Source organism: Caretta caretta, chromosome 3 (genome assembly GCF_965140235.1).
Source record: "Caretta caretta isolate rCarCar2 chromosome 3, rCarCar1.hap1, whole genome shotgun sequence".
Classification (NCBI taxonomy): domain Eukaryota; kingdom Metazoa; phylum Chordata; order Testudines; family Cheloniidae; genus Caretta; species Caretta caretta.
Genome location: NC_134208.1, coordinates 103,714,149 through 103,733,735, shown reverse-complemented (window position 1 = coordinate 103,733,735; position 19,587 = coordinate 103,714,149). Strand labels below are relative to the sequence as shown.

Below are 19,587 nucleotides of genomic sequence, written 5' to 3'. Positions count from 1 at the left end.
AGTTTATTCAATGCAATAGAGAGGTTTAAGTAGCTGGTGGGATGCAAAGAGAAGGATGACAAGGTCAAAGACTTTTTTATTATTGTTATTATTATTATTTATTTTGGTGATAGAAATACTTTGCAAAATCAGTGGCCAATGATTGTGTGGAATCTGGGGGGAGGGTGGCAGTATTTTCCTGTAAATGCTGCTGTCCCTTCTCAAAGCTTTCAGCACATCTTTGTTATCTAGAAAATTTAGGCTTTTGTGATCCCACCCCCCATTTTTAAACATTGGGCCCTGTTCTGCTTTCTGTTACGTGGTTTCAGCACAGAACAGCACCCGTTTGACTGAGAGCAGAATGTGGCCCATTCTTCTGATTTATGTAACTTTAAAAAACCTCTCTGCTTACATTTAAAACATTGGGTACAGCCTCTACTTTCGTGGCACAGTCTCTTTTGACCTTCTTTCAATCTCGGCACAGCAAGCTTTGTTGCTGTTGTTGGCTCCAGTTCTGACCGACCACAGCTGGGACTCACTAGTTCGGAGCCATTATCTTTGTTACCAGCATTTTCATCAACTCAAATAATGCTTCAAAAGTGCCTTTTTATCCCTCCTTCCCTTAATACAAAAGAGAGCACAGCTCCAAATATTCACTCCACAAATGATAAACTGCTTCAGAGAGGCAAAAGGACACTCTACCCGCAACAGCTAGAGAACTTTGGATCTGTGGAGGTATGCATGCCAAATTACACCTCTCCTGCACCCCATGCATTTTCACTTGAAATAGAGCTTGATCCTGCACATTTCTGAGCACTAGGTACTCATTTGAGTGCTCTGCTAGCCTGGGCTAGGATACTTGGTACCTTGCAGAGCTAATCCCATGAAGAATGCTTTTGCATGTTACTGGAAATGACTAGCAGTCATGGCTGTGGCAAGCAGTGGCCGATTCTTGCTACACTAACTGACTAATGGCAGCTCCGTATTAAACTGATAACTCATGGACTGGGGTGAGGCTTTAAGCTGCAGTCCTTAAGACACGGTTGCGGTGTCACTGCGCTGACCAGCAGGCGTTCCAGGAGGCATAATGCCTCTGGAAGGACAGGGTGTCACGACGACCCCAGTAAATTTTCAGAGGGGTAGCTGTGTATCAGCAAAAGCAACGAGGAGTCCTTGTGGCACCTTAGAGACTAACACATTTATTTGGGCCTAGGCTTTCATGAGCTAAAACCCACTTCAACTTTGGCTGCTTCTGCATCGATACTGAGAATTTTAGGGACATCTCTATCTGTTCTAAGCAATCGTGAGGATGCTAGTGCAGAGTGGCTGCAGCAGTACCATTGTCATGTCGTCTAACACTACTCAGGTCTGGGCAATATGGTGGCTAAAACACCGTCAGCTAGTCTGCATTAGAGACTCCTACTGTAACTGATGGAGCTGCACGGGTGCTGCAACAAAAGTGGAAGATATCCCTAGAATTATCCAAGTAGATAAAATCATAGGAAAAATGCAGCACTGAAACCTTTGTGTGTGGGGCCAGCTCCACTGCTGTGTATGTGGGCGGGGGAAGGGTATAGCCTTGCTCTTATTTGGAGCCAGTAGCCTGGCGCAGTACAGTACTTGTATTCCTTGAGTGCAGGGACTGGGGGTTTGGATGGCATCTGCTCAAGAACACAAGGAAGAAAATGGCTCTTTGCCCTGCTACCTTCTACCTTGTCCGTGCAGGCAGGACTGGGCATAATATACTTCTAAGCAATTTTATATACTCTGCTCAGAACTAGTGTGTTATGAATTCATATGTTCAACAACACTCTTTTTAAGGCAATGGTGCCATCGGCAATTTGTAATAATGAATCATTAGAGGCTCCTCTGCTTGCATAGCACCTCCTTTTATACTCTTTGTTCTGCCACATAGCTAGCAAAAGAAGTGGGATATTAGTTTATTAGATGGCCAAAATACCACAATTCCACAATCAAAAAAACAGGACAATTTTTGGCTCAGTGCCCATCCTGGTTCAATGGGGAAGTAAAGGCAGCACTTAGAAATTGTGTGTGTGTAATATATAAAACAAATGGGAAAAGGGGAACTAGATAGCAATCAGTATAGATTAGAATTTATGAAATGTAGAAAATTGATTAAGAGAATGTCACAGGGTCGCTAGCCCTTTAAGGGTAATGGTTCCAGCTCCATCTGTGACTCATTAGGCCATCCTCCCCAAGTGGGGAAAAACTAGACTAGACACACAGGGGTGGTACCAGCCTCTTCCCGGTGGTGGTGAGGGGGCTGAAGTGAGCTGGAAATAAAATTGGGGGGCTGTGCCCCCCATCACCACAAGGCCCCACCCTCCTCCATGGCCCTGTCCCTGCTCCTCAGTTAAGAGCTGGCCCCACTTCCTCCCCGTCCTGAGGCCCTGGCCAGGTCAGAGGCCAGAAGCTGGAGCTGGGCACAGTGGGGCAGCTGCTGTGCTAGCTTCTACCATGGTGCAGGCAGCTGCAGAGATCCCCCGTCTCCTCCTAACTCCTCATGCCTGGGGCCCCAGGGCTGTGGATTCTCCTCAGCCCCTTGCTGCCCTTCGACTGCTCAAAGCCCATGAGAGCCACCTGGGCGGGGGACTCGGCTCTGGGGCTGGCAGTGCCCTTGGGGAGCAGCAGCCATGGTGGGTGGGCCTAGGAGCCCAAGCCAGAGTGAGTCAATCTGGCTGCTGTGGGGAGCCCCACACCCTCCACCTGCCCTGGGTGATGCGCCACAGTGGGCGGGGCCAGGGGCTGGTGTTGTGGGGGGTCCCATGCCTGGGTTTACTTCTGTGCTGCTGCTGGCGGCGGTGCTGCCTTCAGAGCTGGGTGGCTGGAGAGCAGCTGCTGGCTGGACGCCCAGCTCTGAAGGCAGCACCAACACCAGCAGCAGCGGTGAAATATCTGTGTGACGTTGGACCTGTGTGCCCGGAGGGATGTCGGGGGCCGCTAAGGCAAACTGTGGGATGGCTATATCCCCCGTAAGCCTTCCTGTAGATACATGATAGGTAGGTAATGAGATTGCCAGTTCAGTGTGGTGATGAGAAGCCTCTGGAGATACTTACAGGAGAGAGGAGGTGGTACTTGCCTGTGTGCAGTCTTCTCCTAGTGCAGAAGGAAAAGAGAGCGTTGAAAGGGGCCAGCAGTCAGAGGTGTGGGCCTCAGAAGGAGGGAATGCTGACCTAAAGAGGAAAAACTTTAAGTTAGCAGGCTAGACCCCCACAGAAGCAGGGCGAAGGGACTCCTGACCCCACGGAGGGGAAATCTACATGAAGTATGTATAGACCCAAAAGGAGGGTTGTGGGATCCCTGAATCAAGGGGAGCAAGAAGAGGCCTCTCTAACTATAGGCAAGCTAGGCAGCTGCGTAGGGCAACAGATTGCCGGGCAGTTGCCAAGGGGATAGATTTGGCCCGGTCACCCATCTGTTCTGACAGAAAGGTGGCCGGGCCAAATTTGAGAGGCAGGTTGGGGCACACTGAAATATTGCCTAGGGTGGCAGATTGTACTGAATGGCCTCTGGGATCAAGGGTTGGACTTGAGGGGCAAAGGACAAATTTGATATGCTGTATGACACTTAATAAATAATACCCCCTCAAAGAAGGGGATCTTAGTTTAAAGTACTCTGGGCTGGGAGGATAGGAATACAATTACTGCCAGTCAACATGCTTTTCTGGAAAATAGGTTTGTCACACAACCTGATCTCATTTTTGGTAAGATTGCATATTTGAGTGATAAAGGTAACTGCATAAATGTAATACCCTGAGACTTTTGTAAGGTGTTTGAGTTAATACTGCACAACATTCTGATTAAAATATTAATACTATACAATATTAATGAAGCACATGATTAAGAACTGGCTAACAGAGGTCTCAAAAAGTAGTTGTCAATTAGGAATCATCATTGAATGGGGTTTTTTTCTGGTGGAGATCTGCAGAGAGCAGTACTAGGATTGCTGCTATTCAATATTAAATCTAAGAATATTCAATATTTCTATCACTGATCTGGAAGTAAACGTAAAATTTCCAGTTAAAGTTACAGCTGACGTAAAGATTGGCAGAGTGGTAAATAATGGTGAGGACAGGGCAGTCCTCATACGTAGTAAATTGAGCCCCTGTAAACAAAATATGTTTTAGTACAGCCAAATGCAGAGTCCTATATCTAGGAACAAGGAATGCAGGCCACACTATAGAGTGAGGGACTGTCCTGGAAAGCAGTGACTCTGAAAAGGATGTGGAGTTATAGTGGACAAACAACTCAACATAAGCTCCCAGGGCAATAGTGTGACAAAAAGGACTAATGCAATCCTTGGATGTATAAACATGTGAGTAGCAAGTAAATGTAGGTAGGTGATTTTATGACAGTGTATGACATTGGTGAGACTGATACTAGAATACTGTGTACAGTTCTGGTGTCAACATTTTAAAAGGGATGTTGAAAAATTGGAGAGGCTACAGAGAAGAGCCACAAAAAATGATAGTCTGGAGAAAATGCCTTTCTATCAGAGCTCAAGTCTGTTTTTAGCTTATCTTTCCCCCCACCCCACCCCCCACCAAAAAAAAAAAAAGATTCATGGGTGACTTGATTATCGTGTCTAAATATCTTCACAGGGAGACAATACCTGGTATTAAAGGGCTCTTTAATCTCGGCATAACAAAGGTACCAAGAACCAAATGGCCCAAAGCTGAAGCAGATAAATTCTAAAGTGAATCTAGGCACAATTTTTTAACCTTGAGGGTGGAACAAAACTACCAAGGGATTGGTAGATCCTCCATCTCCTAACATTTTCAAATCATGAGGGGATGCCTTTTTGGAAGACATGCTTTAGCCAAACAAAAATTATTGGGATCAGTACAGGGATAACTGGGTGAAATTTAATGGCCTGTGATTATATGGGCGGTCAGAATAAATGATCTAGTGGTCCTTTCTCATCTGTTGGAATCTAAGAATATGGAGTGCTAATGAGTTTACTGACAGCCAGTTAGATTAATAATAAAAGAGATGTATCCAAATCTAGGTAATTACTAGGTAATCTAGTTGGTGTGCTCTCCTGGGTGTGTATACTAATCATATTCAACACATTGTGGCTGATTTGAATTGTTTGGTTGACTAGACTGCATGGACGGGTGTGTCTCTCCATCAGATACCTGTATGATAATTAGAATATTTGACAGCCGCAGCCTAAAGCATATCAATAAAATGTTAAGAATATATTTTGGCTTTGTGTCCTAGTACATTCCATGCTACCAATTCAAAGAAACACAAACCAACCAGACAAATAATTCCTCCCATGTAGTTAAAAAATAACTTGGCATTAAAGAGGTCATAAGTTACTTGGGATCTGAAAAGGTAGTGGGAAATTTAAAACAGTCATTAAAGGTGAACTTCAAAAACAAATGTGCATATGTCCTTTACTTCCCCTTTATAATGTACAGTAATTATGGCCTCCTGGAAGGTTTTTTTTCTCTTTTTCTTTTTTCTTTGCTTGCTTTTTACATTAAGGTCCTGGCTTCTCTTTTGTTGGAGGGAGTTCCAGTCTGTGTGGAAAATCTGTATAACATTACTGGAGTCTGAAACTTGAGATGCTGCTCTCCCTGTGAATTAGCTGAGTGACAATGGGGATATAGGGTATGTCTACACTGCAATTAAAAACGCACAGCTGGCCTGTGCCAGCAGACTAGGTCTCGCGGGGTTCAGGCTAAAGGAATATTTAACTACAGTGTGGACTTCTGGGCTTGGGCTGGAGCCCAGGCTCTAGGACTCTAAGCCCAAGCCTGAAAATCTACACTGAAGTTAAACAGCCCCTTAGCCTGAGCCCCTTGAGCCCAAGTCAGCTAACACAGGCCAGACCTAATTGAAATGTATACATACCCAGAGGCAGATTAGGGGCTTGTGGGGCTCTGGGCCAGAGCAAGTGGGGGGCCCCTCCCCACCCCTTTTGCCTGCAGTTCCTCCCACCCCCTTCGCCCCCCTCCTGGCACTCTTGCCAGGGAGTGGGGTTGGGGTGCGAGGGCTTGCCCCACTCCCTGGCAGGAGCACCAGGTGGGTGGAGTGGGACAAGCCCCTGCGTCCTGACCCCACTCCTTGGCAGGAGCGCTGGGCAGAGTGCGGGGGGCCCCCCAGTTGGCTGGGGCCCCTGGGCATGGGCCCCAGTGGCTAATCCACCACTGGACATACCCATAAAATCTTGGGCCCTCATCCTGAAAAGACTTAAGCACGTGCTTAACGTAAGTGCATGCATAAGTCTTTGCAAGGTGAGGGCCTTAGACTGTGTATGCTAAATGTTCCCTTCTCCTCCCGTGTCAGTTTTGGGCTGGGAGAGATTCATCACCAAAACCTCCATAAAAATTGCCAATCGTCTCCAGCCGGGACAGGGAAGCACAATTTCTCTCTTTCCCATGACCACAGTAACTGAATGTACCCGTGTCCACACCCTACACACTATTGTAATAATCTTTGTACAGAGTATGCCTTGGAAAGTGTCATTTGAAAACTCATAACTTGCTGGTCAGTATCATTCTGATAAAATGTGTGGCAACATTGTATGTGAAGTTATAAGATTACACTGTCTGGTGCTATTAACACATGTTCCAAACAGAAGTTGGCAAACAGATCTGTCCTAAACAAAAGAATATGTGTTCTGCTTAATCTCCGTTTAAGCAGTAAACAGAGTCATCAAGCAGGAAGGGAAACAAAGGGAGCTCAAATAGGTGGGGTGGGGGTGGGGGAAGCATCAGAGAACATCCTGCCCCATAGACTTTTTGTCTCCTGGTACCCAGCTGGAAGTGTTTTTCAAGAGGGGGACAAACTATAAAAAAGGAAGGACCAACACCCCAAGGTTGGTCCTTCCCCCGACCCCAGCGCCCATTGTATACACAGCCCCTGAAGCAACAAAGGAAGCATTTGGATTCTGGGAGAAGGGGTTCTGACCTAAGAAGTTTGGTCAGTAGGGCTGCTGAGAGCATGTGGTGAGAAAACTTTGCTTCGAATTTAACACAGTTTGTTAAATTAGGCACCCATTGTGTTTTATCTTTATTTTTCTTGTAACCATTTCTGACTTTTATGCCTCATTACTTGTATTCACTTAAAATCTCTCCTTGTGGTGAATAAACTTGTTTTATTGTTTATCTAATCCAGTGCGTTTACACTGAAGTGTCTGGGGACACTCCATTTGAGGTGGCAAGTTGTGTGCATATTATTTCTATTAGAGAAATAACAGACATTATATAAACTTGTACTGTCCAGGAGAGGACTGGGCAGCACAGGACATACATTTCTGGGGGGAAATTTAAGACTGGGTGTGTGTTGGGGTCACTGTGCAGTATAACCATGGCTGGTAAGAGCCAAGGTATGGCTGGCTGGCTGCAACACACACCGAGGCATAGCTAGGAGTGACTTGTATGCTGGTGGCTGTTTGTGAGCAGTCCAGCTGGAGGCTACAGGAGCAAAGCATTGAAAGGGCTGCCCAAGTTATAGGGCAGGGGTGACACAGCTACTCACTAGTCTGATACGTCGCACTGAGCACCTCATAATCTTTATCCTCACAATACCTCTATTAGTCCCATTTTACAGATGGGGAACTGAGGCGCAGAGAGACTAATTGATTCACTAAAGGTCTCACAAGAAGTCCGTGGCAGACTAATAAATTGAACACTGGTCTCCCAAGTCCCAGGCTAGTGCTCCAAGCAATGGATCATTCTCCTTCTCAAGTTGCAGCAAGATTTGTCAGGATGACAGGTATGAAAATAAGATGGGCCCAAAGCAAAACCCTGGATCTCAACCCTGGACTCTGCCAGTGTTGGAAAATCTCAACCCAGCTATGGATTTTGTATCTTGACCCTCTCTCTAATTACAATGACAATCTGAAGAAAATGATGCCAATTAAAACTTTATAAGATCAAAATATAGCAGATTTCTTATATGCTAATTATGTAATCATTTATTTGAAAGTTTGTTACATACAAAATTTAACATAACTGCCCCACAACCCATTTGAAATCTATGTACACACACACACACACACAAATATTTCCATGAGGGATATATAATATTAATATAAAAATTTAGGCCCCCTCCGCCCATGGAAATTCTTATTAAAAAGAGGATGCAGCCACTGGCTCTCATACCCTCCTTCAAAATGTTGCATTTGGGTAGGGTATACTCAGTTGCAGCCACTCAGTTATACCTTTCTGCAAGCTCATTTCAACTTAGGTAATGCCCTACTGTGGTAAAAGCACAAGTCATGAGTTTTGCTGACTCTGAAGTAGAGCTCAGAGAATAATTTGTAACCACCTAATCATTAACTAGATTAATTTAGCACCTTTTCCTGTTCACAGATCATACTTTTTCAAATGTATTTATTATATTTTAATTTTACAGTAGTGCTTAAGGATCCCAATTGAGATCAGGACCCCAGCAGGCTAGGCACTGTTAAACACACAGTAGAAAGGGGTCCCTGCCCCAAGGAACTTGCAGTGCCACTAGATAAAATAGACAAAGATTGAGAGGAAAAACAAAGGATCTGAGAGGTAATATGATTTGCCCAATAGCAGGTTAATTGGTCAGTGACCTGGGAATAAATTTTTAAAATATTTATGCCATATTGATTGGTTTTCAGTATTGCATATCAATCTGTGTGGCTTAATTATGATTGGTCAGATAAGTCACTTGATATTATTTCTCTTTCCTGATTGGAGGAATGAACCACCATTTCTAGTAAGAATTTTATATATGTCAATATAAGCTTTGGTTTCCGTGAATTTTAAATTTACTTTTTGTGAGAATTCCTGTCAGTAGCATTGATTACTTCAAAGTTTACAAAAAAAAGGACACAAGGCATGTGAGTATGGTCGAAAATTCAAATAGATATTTGCAGATTTTTTTTGCACACTATTGTCTACCCTAAATAAAAATTAAAACCAAAAAAGTCAACACTTTGCATTTATATAGTGCCTCTTAGCTGAGAATTATGAAACTTAGCATTTACATGGCACTTTTCATTATTCTTTGCAAATAATAACTAATTTATTTTCACCACACTCTTTGAGATAGGAAAATATCATTATCTCCTTTTTACGGATGAGGAACCTGAAGCCAAGAGAAGTTTGTGTTTTTGTTTGTGTTTTTAAACAAAACAAAAAACCTCCAAGATTTTATGGTGGGTCAATGGTAGAGACCGGAACAGAACTGAATGATCTTACCTCTGTTTGTTTTTACTGCTTTAAGTAAGAGATGATATAGCAGTAGTTCTCAAACTTTTGTACTGGTGACCCCTTTCACAAAGCAAGTCTCTGAGTGTGACCTCCCTCCCCCCTTTTATAAATTAAAAACACTTTTTAATATATTTAACACCATTATAAATGCTGGATGCAAAGTGGGGCTTGGGGTGGAGGCTGACAGCTCACGATGCACCCTGTAATAACCTCTTGACCCCCTGAGAGGTCCCGACCCGCAGTTTGAGAACCCCTGTGATGCAGCATCCACTGTCTTGCAGCTCCTCATGTGAGAACAAACACAAAAAATTAATTCATTTTCAAGGAGATCGGGATAACCCTGGTAGGTCAGTCTCCAAGTTGGAGAAAGACTTGACCAAATAACATGAAGCATTATTCTATGTGTGCTTCATATTGCTCAGTCGATCATCCGCTTCCCCCCTTTGAGTCTGTCCGATGCTGTTTGTATCTTTGAAGTCCATTCTCTGCCTCCTTTCTGGCCTCAATTCTCCCAAATGGTTTTAAAAACTATATTAATACTCACTCATCAAATAACCAGGTTGTTTTAGGATTTGGCGCACGTAGTCCCTTTCCTTTCTCTTCCATTCCCTGACACAGGCCTGGTCTACACTATAAACTTTTGCTGGTAAAGTAATGTCACTTTAGAAAAACCCAAACATTACTATACCAGCAAAAGCTCTTCTGCAGAGGCAGGTATACAGACCTACGTTATACCAGCAGAAGCACTTTTATTACATTCAGGGAGCTGGTTTAAGCTATATTGGTAAAAGCACTCTTTCGGTATAAACTCATCTGGAGGAGGGTTTGCCAGAATAGCTATACCAGCAAACCCTTTGTAGCATAGACGTGGCCATAGTAACTCGTCTGACTTTGGGTTTGTCACACATGCTCTCACCCACATGCACCCTTTTAGACTCATATCCATTCCACACAGTGACCTCATTCCAAACATCAATTGTATTAGCTGTGTTGTGGGCTCCCTGGCTTGGAAAATGGAATTGTAGCCCGTCCTTATGGAATGATTTGTCAGGTTTCATTTGTGCTTGTTATTAAAAGCCTAGTGGAGGCAACCGGTCTCCCAATGAAAGGCAGCTCCTCTTCTGGCTGTGCAAGGGCAGGCAGATGCTATGTGAGTTGAACAGTAACATGCTCTGAGAACTCATATGCCAGCTTTTGTAACTGCTGTTGAGAATTCACTGGAGCTTTAAACTTTACTTAATGTCCCCTACACAGCTGATCAGAACGTGCTGTAAAATTATCCAGTTTCGTGTATATTAAACCCCAGGCACTGGAACCTATGATGGAGAACGGTGAAGGAAAAAGGTGGAGTAGAATCTGAACTTGCACTGAACCTAATTGCTTCCTGTTCACACGGACATAATAATTTATAGCATTCTGGAAAAAAACTTTTTCTACTGAAATCTATATACGTGTAGGAATAACAATGTCAGAAATCTTTTTAAAAACGAGACACGTGGCACTATATACTTCTAAATCATTATCTGGCACCTAAGAAGCACAATTTGATATTTACAAAGAACCTTTTTTCTCTGGTAGGGGAAGGGCATAAGTGTGTTGTGAAGGATAACCTTGTAGTTAAGGTACAGGCATAGGGATAAGAAGACCTGGGGTGTAATCCTGGATCTATTGATGTAAATGGGAATTTTGCAATTGACTTCAAAGGGGCAAAGGTTTCACCTCTGATGTTTAAGACTTGGGTAGGAGTCAGGAAAAAACTGTGCTTCGCCAGAGACTTAGGCCCCAGTCATACAAAGCATATAAGGTTTCAGAGTAGCAGCCGTGTTAGTCTATATCCACAAAAAGAAGAGGAGTACTTGTGGCACCTTAGGCCCACGAAAGCTTATGCCCAAATAAATTTGTTAGTCTCTAAGGTGCCACAAGTACTCCTGTTCTTAAAGCATATATGCATATGTTTGATTTTAAGCACATGAATAGTCCTAATGACATGGGTTATTCGTGTACTTGCAGTTAAGCAGATGCTTATGCTACTTTCTGGATCAGGGTCTGAGTATGTGACATTGTGAGTATTTAAGCTTAGTACCAATGTGGACACAAGAACAAATGGATATAAACTGGTCATCGGGAAGTTTGGACTTGAAATTAGACGAAGGTTTCTAACCATCAGAGGAGTGAAGTTTTGGAATAGCCTTCCAAGGGAAGCAGTGGGGGCAAATGACCTATCTGGCTTTAAGATTAAACTCAATAAGTTTATGGAGGAGATGGTATGATGGGATAACATGATTTTGCCAATTAATTGATATTTAAATATTCATGGTAAATAGGCCCAATGGCCTGTGATGGGATGTTAGATGGGGTGGGATCTGAGTTACTACAGAGAATTCTTTCCTGGGTATCTGGCTGGTGAATCTTGCCCACATGCTCAGGGTTCAGCTGATCGCCATATTTGGGGTCAGGAAGGAATTTTCCTCCAGGGCAGATTGGAAGAGGCCCTGGAGGTTTTTCGCCTTCCTCTGTAGCATGGGGCACGGGTCACTTGCTGGAGGATTCTCTGCTCCTTGAAGTCTTTAAACCACGATTTGAGGACTTCAATAGCTCAGACATAGGTGAGAGGTTTATTGTAGGAGTGGGTGGGTGAGATTCTGTGGCCTGCCTTGTGCAGGAGGTCAGACTAGATGATCATAATGGTCCCTTCTGACCTTAATATCTATGTATCTATGTATTGGAGAAATCACTGAACTGCACATTCTTTGGTTTTCCCCATCTGTAAAATGGGGTTAGGTAAATATCACTTATCTCCTAAGAGTGTTGGAAAGCCAAATTAATTAATGTTTAAGTGCCTGGAGAACCACAGAGACGTATGTGTGTGTTTTTATAAATAGAGATCACTAGAACTACTTGTCATTTAACTACATTGGGATGAAGTATTTGTTATCATCATCAGATAAATATAAAATATATCCTTGTTATCTCTAGGGTGAATTTGGCCCATTATTCTTAAATAAAGATAACTGTTCTCTTTCTTGTATATTTCTTTATTACAGATTAAAAATGATAATGCTTGCAGCTGAGAGTCACAGTTTAGTTTTAATGCCTTTGAGCTTGCAATGCCTTTCTTTACTGTCATACATTTCTTTTTCCCCTCTATAGAAGGCGCTCTCACACCACTGTCCACTTCTGGGAAACTGATTCCTAGAGCCAAAACTCAGGCCAGTAATCCGGTTAAACTGCAGGTTTGACAAGACAAAGCAGCCAGTGGTACTACACTAGTGCATAAAACAAAGCTAGAAGTAAGTAAATACATAAATCTGTATTTTTGGAACAATAAATACCACTCGCTAAGTGATTTACATCTAGAGAAGTAAAAACTCCATCTAGCCACACCATAATAGAAATCTGTTCATTTCCAGTGATAATAAAACATGGTTTCTTATACATTCAGGACCTATTCTGTAGAAGTGTTTGGTGTATTAATTGAGTTCTAAAGATGCATTTTTTCAAAGAGGAAGTCACTTTCAACTGATGGGACTCCAAAATAAACTTGGAAATAGGAATGTTGGAGAGGTGGGGGGAGAGAAAGAGAGTGCACGCATGTGCATTCCTTCACTTTTGTGTGTTTTTGAATGAGGAATAGCCCACCTTCAATTCTTAGCTGTGTGATTTCATCCCTGGCTGGATCATCGCCGGCTGGAGTATCACTCCTGTTCTGCTCATGCTGGTTCCCTGGGGAGATTGGCTGAGTTTGCCTTGAATCCACATGGATTCCACATCATCTAGTTCAGACTGGCTTGAAAGTGTGTGATTAAATGTGAGGGGCAGTGGGGGCAGCACAGATCACCTTCCTCTGGTAAAAGCAAGGGGGAGTTCCCCCTCCTCTCTGTCTCTGTGCATTCGATGAAGTGAGCTGTAGCTCACGAAAGCTTATGCTCAAATAAATTGGTTAGTCTCTAAGGTGCCACGAGTACTCCTTTTCTTTTTGCGAATACAGACAAACATGGCTGCTACTCTGAAACATCTCTGGGCTGGATAAGCCGTGCTTCCCCACAACTCCCCCTCCTCCCTGCCTGGCGCAGTGAGAGTGAACTATCCAGCCTAGCCACCCCAGGGTTTTCTAAATAATTATTTGACCCACAAGCTGTGTTGTCACTTAACCACTTGGACAAACATTTGAGTTGGCAATCCACCTCTGTGTCCTTCAGAAATGATCCTAAAAGGTGCGAAAGCATGAAGGCCCACATCCTCATCTTTGCTCCCAGGCTGAATGACATGGCTGGGACTGACAGCCTCTGGTGTCCCAGGGGGCTGGATGCAAGGGTGAGATCATTCTAGTGTCCAGTCCACGTGAAAGAAACGTCTGAACATTTGTGTGACTTGGCAAAGAAAGGGCTTGGAGAAATACTTCAAATAGAAATGCAAGTTGGCCCACTATTGGGTTATATCATTGATCACCATCTAAAGCTGGCTGATAAGTAATGGACTATAAATTAAATGCCATCCTTCCTTTCCAAAGTACATAATTATGATTTTCATCAGAGAGATTAGCCAAGTTCAGCATCTATTGGAATTATTCAGTGATTACTTGATAATTACTTGCTTAGGTACATATATAGTTAAGGTGTTTGCTTAGGCACATCAGTCTTTTCTGGTTTATTTTCCTTGTTTTGGTGAAGATAAGAATATGTTGAACTAGAAGCACAAGTAAATTAACATCTGAAATATATTGAGTGCATATATGTCTTTGGATCCTCACGTCCTTGTGAATGGATTGGCAGGCTATGAAAAGAATGAGGGGAATGAAGGTAATTAACAGCTGAACAAAGGAGAGTGAGAGAGAAGCTGTTTGTGAAATGAATATGGATCTAAATGATGAGAAGAACAATTTGGGAGAACAAAACAGATGCAATCTACCACAGAAACCCTTTGTTGCAATTATGCCAATGAGGAACAGGAGCCTCTGCACCTCTGTTATAATGAGATGTTACGCTAAATTAAAGTGGGTCTCATCCCTTAGACATTGCTGAAGTGAGACTGATTTGAAAGTTGTTACACGTTTTTTAAATGTAGAAACAATAAACAGGGGCACAACCTCCTGAAAGCCAGATCCATGTCACATTACAGCAGTGTTGCCAAGCCCAGACATTCAAAAATCATGAGGCAGGACCTTAAGAAACAAAACAAATGAAAAGGGAGACCATGCACCATACATAGAATAGTTTGATCTTAGCTATTACCAGAACTTGTAGAATTGAGACTTTTTTCCCCAATCAACTAATATTCTAAATGCATCTATGGACTAGGGAGATTATAAAAGGAACACATGACAGTTAAATGTCTGACTCTCATTGAAAGTCAATGGGACTTGGATGCCGAAGTGCCTGCCATTTGTGGCTTTGAAAATCTCTCCCAAATACAAGGAGTACTTGTGGCACCTTAGAGACTAACAAATTTATTTGAGCATAAGCTTTCATGAGCTACAGCTCACTTGATTGGATGTGCATCCGATGAAGTGAGCTGTAGCTCACGGAAGCTTATGCTCAAATAAATTTGTTAGTCTCTAAGGTGCCACAAGTCCTCCTTTTCTTCTTGCGGATACAGGCCAACACGGCTGCTACTATGAAATCTCCCAAACACAGTGAAGGGCAGTGATTTGCTGCACACTGTGGAATAGAGCATGGGCCAGTCCTATGTAGTAGTATTTTTTATTTTTTATTTATTACGTGCCGATTCACAATCTGATGAGTATGCTAAACAAAGAGTACAAGCCTAAACTCTTCAGGGGCAAGAGCAGTGATTCTCAACCAAGAATACGTGTGCACAGAGGTCTTCCGGGGGATACATCAACTCATCTTTTGCCTAGTTTTACAACAGGCTACATAAAAAGCACTAGTGCTGTCAGTACAAACTAAAATTTCACACAGACAATGACTTGCTCTATATACTATACACTGGACTGTAAATACAATATTTGTATTCCAATTGATTTATTTTATAATTATATGGTAAAAATGAGAAAGTGAACAATTTTTCAGTAATAGTTTGCTGGGACACTTTTGTATTTTTTTATCTGATTTTGTAAGCAGGTAGTTTTTAAGTGAGGTGAAACTTGGGGGTACACAAGACAAATCTGACTTCTGAAAGGGGTACAGAAGTCTGGAAAGGTTGAGAGCTACTGATTTAGAGATTATAGGCACAAATGCTACAAACCTGTGAACTGATACTGAGCAAGGTATAGATGATATTGCTGGTGGGCTTTGCAGGTTGTTTTTTTTTTTTTTTTAAATAGGTTAGGTTTTGAAGGGGGATATTCATGCACTCATCCTGGACATAAATTAATGAGACTATAAACTCTGGATTATGGTTAGGTTGTACTGAGGTGGTCATAGGTTCTGGAATTCTGTATTCCCTACAGACTTTGAAGAATCCAAGAGCAGCAATTTCTGGGTTCTCTAACAACTCTATGTTATCTTGGGTTTGTTACTGAAAGGGATAAATTCTTCAAGATCTGTACTCCAATTTCCACAGGTTTCAAAAAACACAAAGCTTTATTGTTCATTGGAGGTTTCAAGTCAGTTAATCTCCAGCTTGGCTGTCTTGGAACAAAAGACCCAAAACCAAACCCTTGTAATGCTGATGGGCGTTAAACTGATGTGTCTTGCTGGCTCCATTTCAACAATCGGTTCTGTGTCCAACAGCTGATGTGCCTTCACGGTCACCCATACTGTGTGTGTTCACCCCCATTGATGTTGTTGACCTGTTTTTTCCCATTGGGTGCTGCTGGGGTAGATCAGGTGTGTAAAGAATACACTCCATTTATTATTATAATAATTATTATTATTTTATTTTATTTATTTGTACCCAGGACCCATTTTTCCTTCCCCTTCCCACTACCAAATTGAGAACTAGGAATCTATAGCTCTCTGGCAGACACAGGAGCAATACAAGGAGACAGAGAATAAATCATTATAATTTCTTACTTTGTTTCACCACTTCCTTACTTTGTTTCACCACCCCTCCCCCCCCAAAAAATGGGTCTGATTCTCATTTAGTCTAAGGCAGCTTAGACAGTACTGCCAGGGTGAAGGGGCCTTCAGATGGGTGTGAAAGAGTCAAAGTGAAAACCTGGCCTGCATGAAATCAATGGCAAACCTCCCATTGATTTCTGTGGGGTCAGCTTTCCAGACACACGCCTCCACTCTTTTGCACCCACTTTAAGGTCTCTTTGACTGCCAGAGTGGTGTAAAATGGCCTTACTGCAAATGGGAATTGGGCCCTTTTCTGGACACTAAGGTGAGCAAGATGGACATGGGGATACAGAGTTTGATCCTGTGAGGTGCTGAGTTGCCGCCGGTTTTATGGTCGTAAATCATAGAATCATAGAATATCAGGAGTGGAAGGGACCTCAGGAGGTCATCTAGCCCAACCCCCTGCTCAAAGCAGGCCAATCCCCAATTTTTGCCCCAGTTCCCTAGATGGCCCCCTCAAGGATTGAACTCACAACCCTGGGCTTAGCAGGCCAATGCTCCAACCACTGAGCTATCCCTGTGAGCTGGGGGAGCTCAGCGCTTGCAGGATCCAGCCTATCATGCTTGATGATAAAATTCACTCTACCCCGCGGGAGAACAAATCAAAGGCCAGTCACTGGGAAACGCTAATGTATTGTGTGAATAGAACAATATGGGCCAAGATATGCCTTCACTGTCATGCATGTGATGCCACCACTCAGTCTAAGTATACCCTTTCTTACAGTTCTGTGACTGGCAAGGGTATTGTTCATTTTGGATATAGCTGATAGGAGAGTTTCTAAAATACTCAGTTGTGTGCTGGTGCCTTTTGAACTGAGTGGAATGGGGAGCAAGTAGCAGCTGTGTTTTTACAAAGGGGACAGCAAATTTGGGCCTACCAGGAAACCAAAGTAGACTTTTGTATAGGAAATAGTGGAACCAGCAGCACGAGGCATGGATGCTAGGCTCTGAAAAGGCTGCTCATGTTAATGTCACTAAAACATCCTGCAGTGTTGTGGGAGAATCTGGTCAGGAATGCTGCATCAACGGCAATCTTCACTGACCAAACAGGATGAGGGAGCAGCGGCAGCAAAGCAGAGACAGGCACTGGCGCTGGGCTGACAGACAGACACATAAACAAAACTAGAGAGGAAGCTCTGCTTACAGTTGAAAGAGAAATCCCAAACTCCAAGAGGCAAATGATGGGCTTGGGTGGCTATAAATAGCCACACAATGTAATGTCCTCGTTTGCAATGTTTGATAGCACTATAGAGGTTCAAGCATTCTTATAACACACTGTATATGGTTAAAATTGCATTTAATATGTACATTCACTGCTCCCCTATAGGTTTATTGTGATTGATTTTTATATTTTTTACAAGGAGAAGCTGCTAAACATTGATTAAATAATTATCATTCCCTGAAACGGAAGAAATGACATTTTTGGGCAGCAAGCTGAAGTGCATAAACAACTATTTTTTTTTTTAAAAAGTCTAAAATAAGGGTGCAATAAATCAGTGTCTGTGCACAAAATCAAGTTTTTATTAGAATAATAACATGAGATACATGTTCCAAATAAAGAAGTATTGAGGGGCCCCTGGATACATCAAATACTTGGTCTGTCAGACTCTTCATTGTGGTTTTAGGGTTTGATCCATTGCTTGCTGAAGTCAATAAAAGGACTTCTTTTAATTTCAACTGGTATTAGATCAAGCCCTGACTGAGAAGTATTGTCCCTCAAAGAATATTCTCAAATGGATTACTAAAAATAGTCTGAACTAGGCATTATTCACATGTATTCCGGAACTGATCTTCCTGCAAACACAGTTAGGGGGTCTGCTATGGCGTTTGATTATCAGCTAGGTCTCAATAGGCAATTTATTGGGTTTTTAGGTTAGAAGCATACTTCTGGAGCAGTGAGAAGTTTCACTGCAAGAACACTCTCTCTCTCCAGAGGAGGAACACAGAGAAAAACCTATAAATGGCTCAGTGGGATCTTCTGCCAAATTACAAGTGAGGTATAAAGTGATTCAGTCAGTTTTGCAGACCTCTGTGGCAGCAGGAGTTATGCCAGTTTACACCAGCTGAACACTTGGCCCATTGTTCATTGCATGGAAATATTTCTATTGTATAAAAGAGGGGTATATTGTGTTTAAAGGACACTGCAAGGTTGCTGCTGCATCTTGAATCAGATCATAGCTTTGTGAATATTGTGGGGATCACGTTCACTGAGCATTGTTGTTCCACTTACCTTTTATTTTCTATTTTTTAAAATTTTTTAATATCCAAATTTCCATTCAAATGAATAGGACACTTGCACTACTGATTTCAGAGTGATTTTGCAGTATCTTCCTAAACAAAATGAGTGAGTTTTATTATTTAGTTACAGAGAGGAGAAAATTGTGGTTGGTGCTTCTCAGCATAACACATCTTATTGTTCTGTAGGGAGTGGAGTATTTGGTATAAGGAGCAAAGGAAATTAAACAGAAAACTGCTAGGTTACAATAGCATGCTGTGTCAGACTGCCTCACAAAGTCAAGGAGAAAAGAAAAGGAGTACTTGTGGCACCTTAGAGACTAACCAATTTATTTGAGCATAAGCTTTTGTGAGCTTCACGAAAGCTTATGCTCAAATAAATTGGTTAGTCTCTAAGGTGCCACAAGTACTCCTTTTCTTTTTGCGAATACAGACTAATACGGCTGTTACTCTGAAAAAAGTCAAGGAGAGTTAAGGCTTGCTGTGCCCTGAACTCTCCTCACCGAGTAGCTATTGCATAACCAACTTCAGTTCCAGCCAGGATGACATCCCTATGTGTTGTAATTTCCATCAAGACTGTTGCTAGGGGCTTATTCCTTCACCCGTTTACTTCCCTGGTCCTTCTCGCATGAACAGAGAGCAACAATACCCGAAGTCCAAAGGTGCAAACAATTGGATGTTTATTGGGGTGAACTTCCAGCAAGCATGATTCCAGTTTCCTTCCTCAGTGTCCCCCTTTCCAGCTCTGACACCACAGAGCCTTACCTGTGTCCCTGTTCCCATTCCCTGTTCCCATCCCCCCCCCTTAGCAAAACATGATTCCAATTTCTCCACCCCCATTCCCTGTTTCCATTCCCCCCCTTACTTCTTGATTGACTGCAGACTATATAGTAAAACTTGAGTTCTGCTTAGCTATACCTTAACCAATCATTTTACTGAAATTTAACTAACCAATCCTAACATATTGTAACATGATTAGCCAACCAATTATATCCCACCACCTTAATTAGTTTACACCCAGCAAAATTAATTATACAGCAGACAGAAACAATCACAGAACCAAACAGAGACCATGCAAATAAACAATAGCAAAGTGGGAACTATAATGACAAAACAATACAGACGTGA

At 42.5% G+C, this 19,587-nt stretch overlaps 1 long non-coding RNA gene across 2 annotated transcripts in view; it reads left to right on the top strand.

Moving 5' to 3' along the window:
* The first annotated feature begins 635 nt into the window (after positions 1–635).
* The window catches only part of LOC125634974 (uncharacterized), a 33,131-nt gene continuing 14,179 nt past the window's right edge, over positions 636–19,587 (top strand). The window contains exon 1 of one of the 2 annotated variants that reach the window (XR_007356102.2): positions 636–714. This is a non-coding gene — a long non-coding RNA (uncharacterized LOC125634974). Of the gene's footprint in view, positions 715–12,359; positions 12,493–19,587 lie in introns of those variants that run through there. The other variant, XR_007356101.2, reaches the window with a different exon arrangement.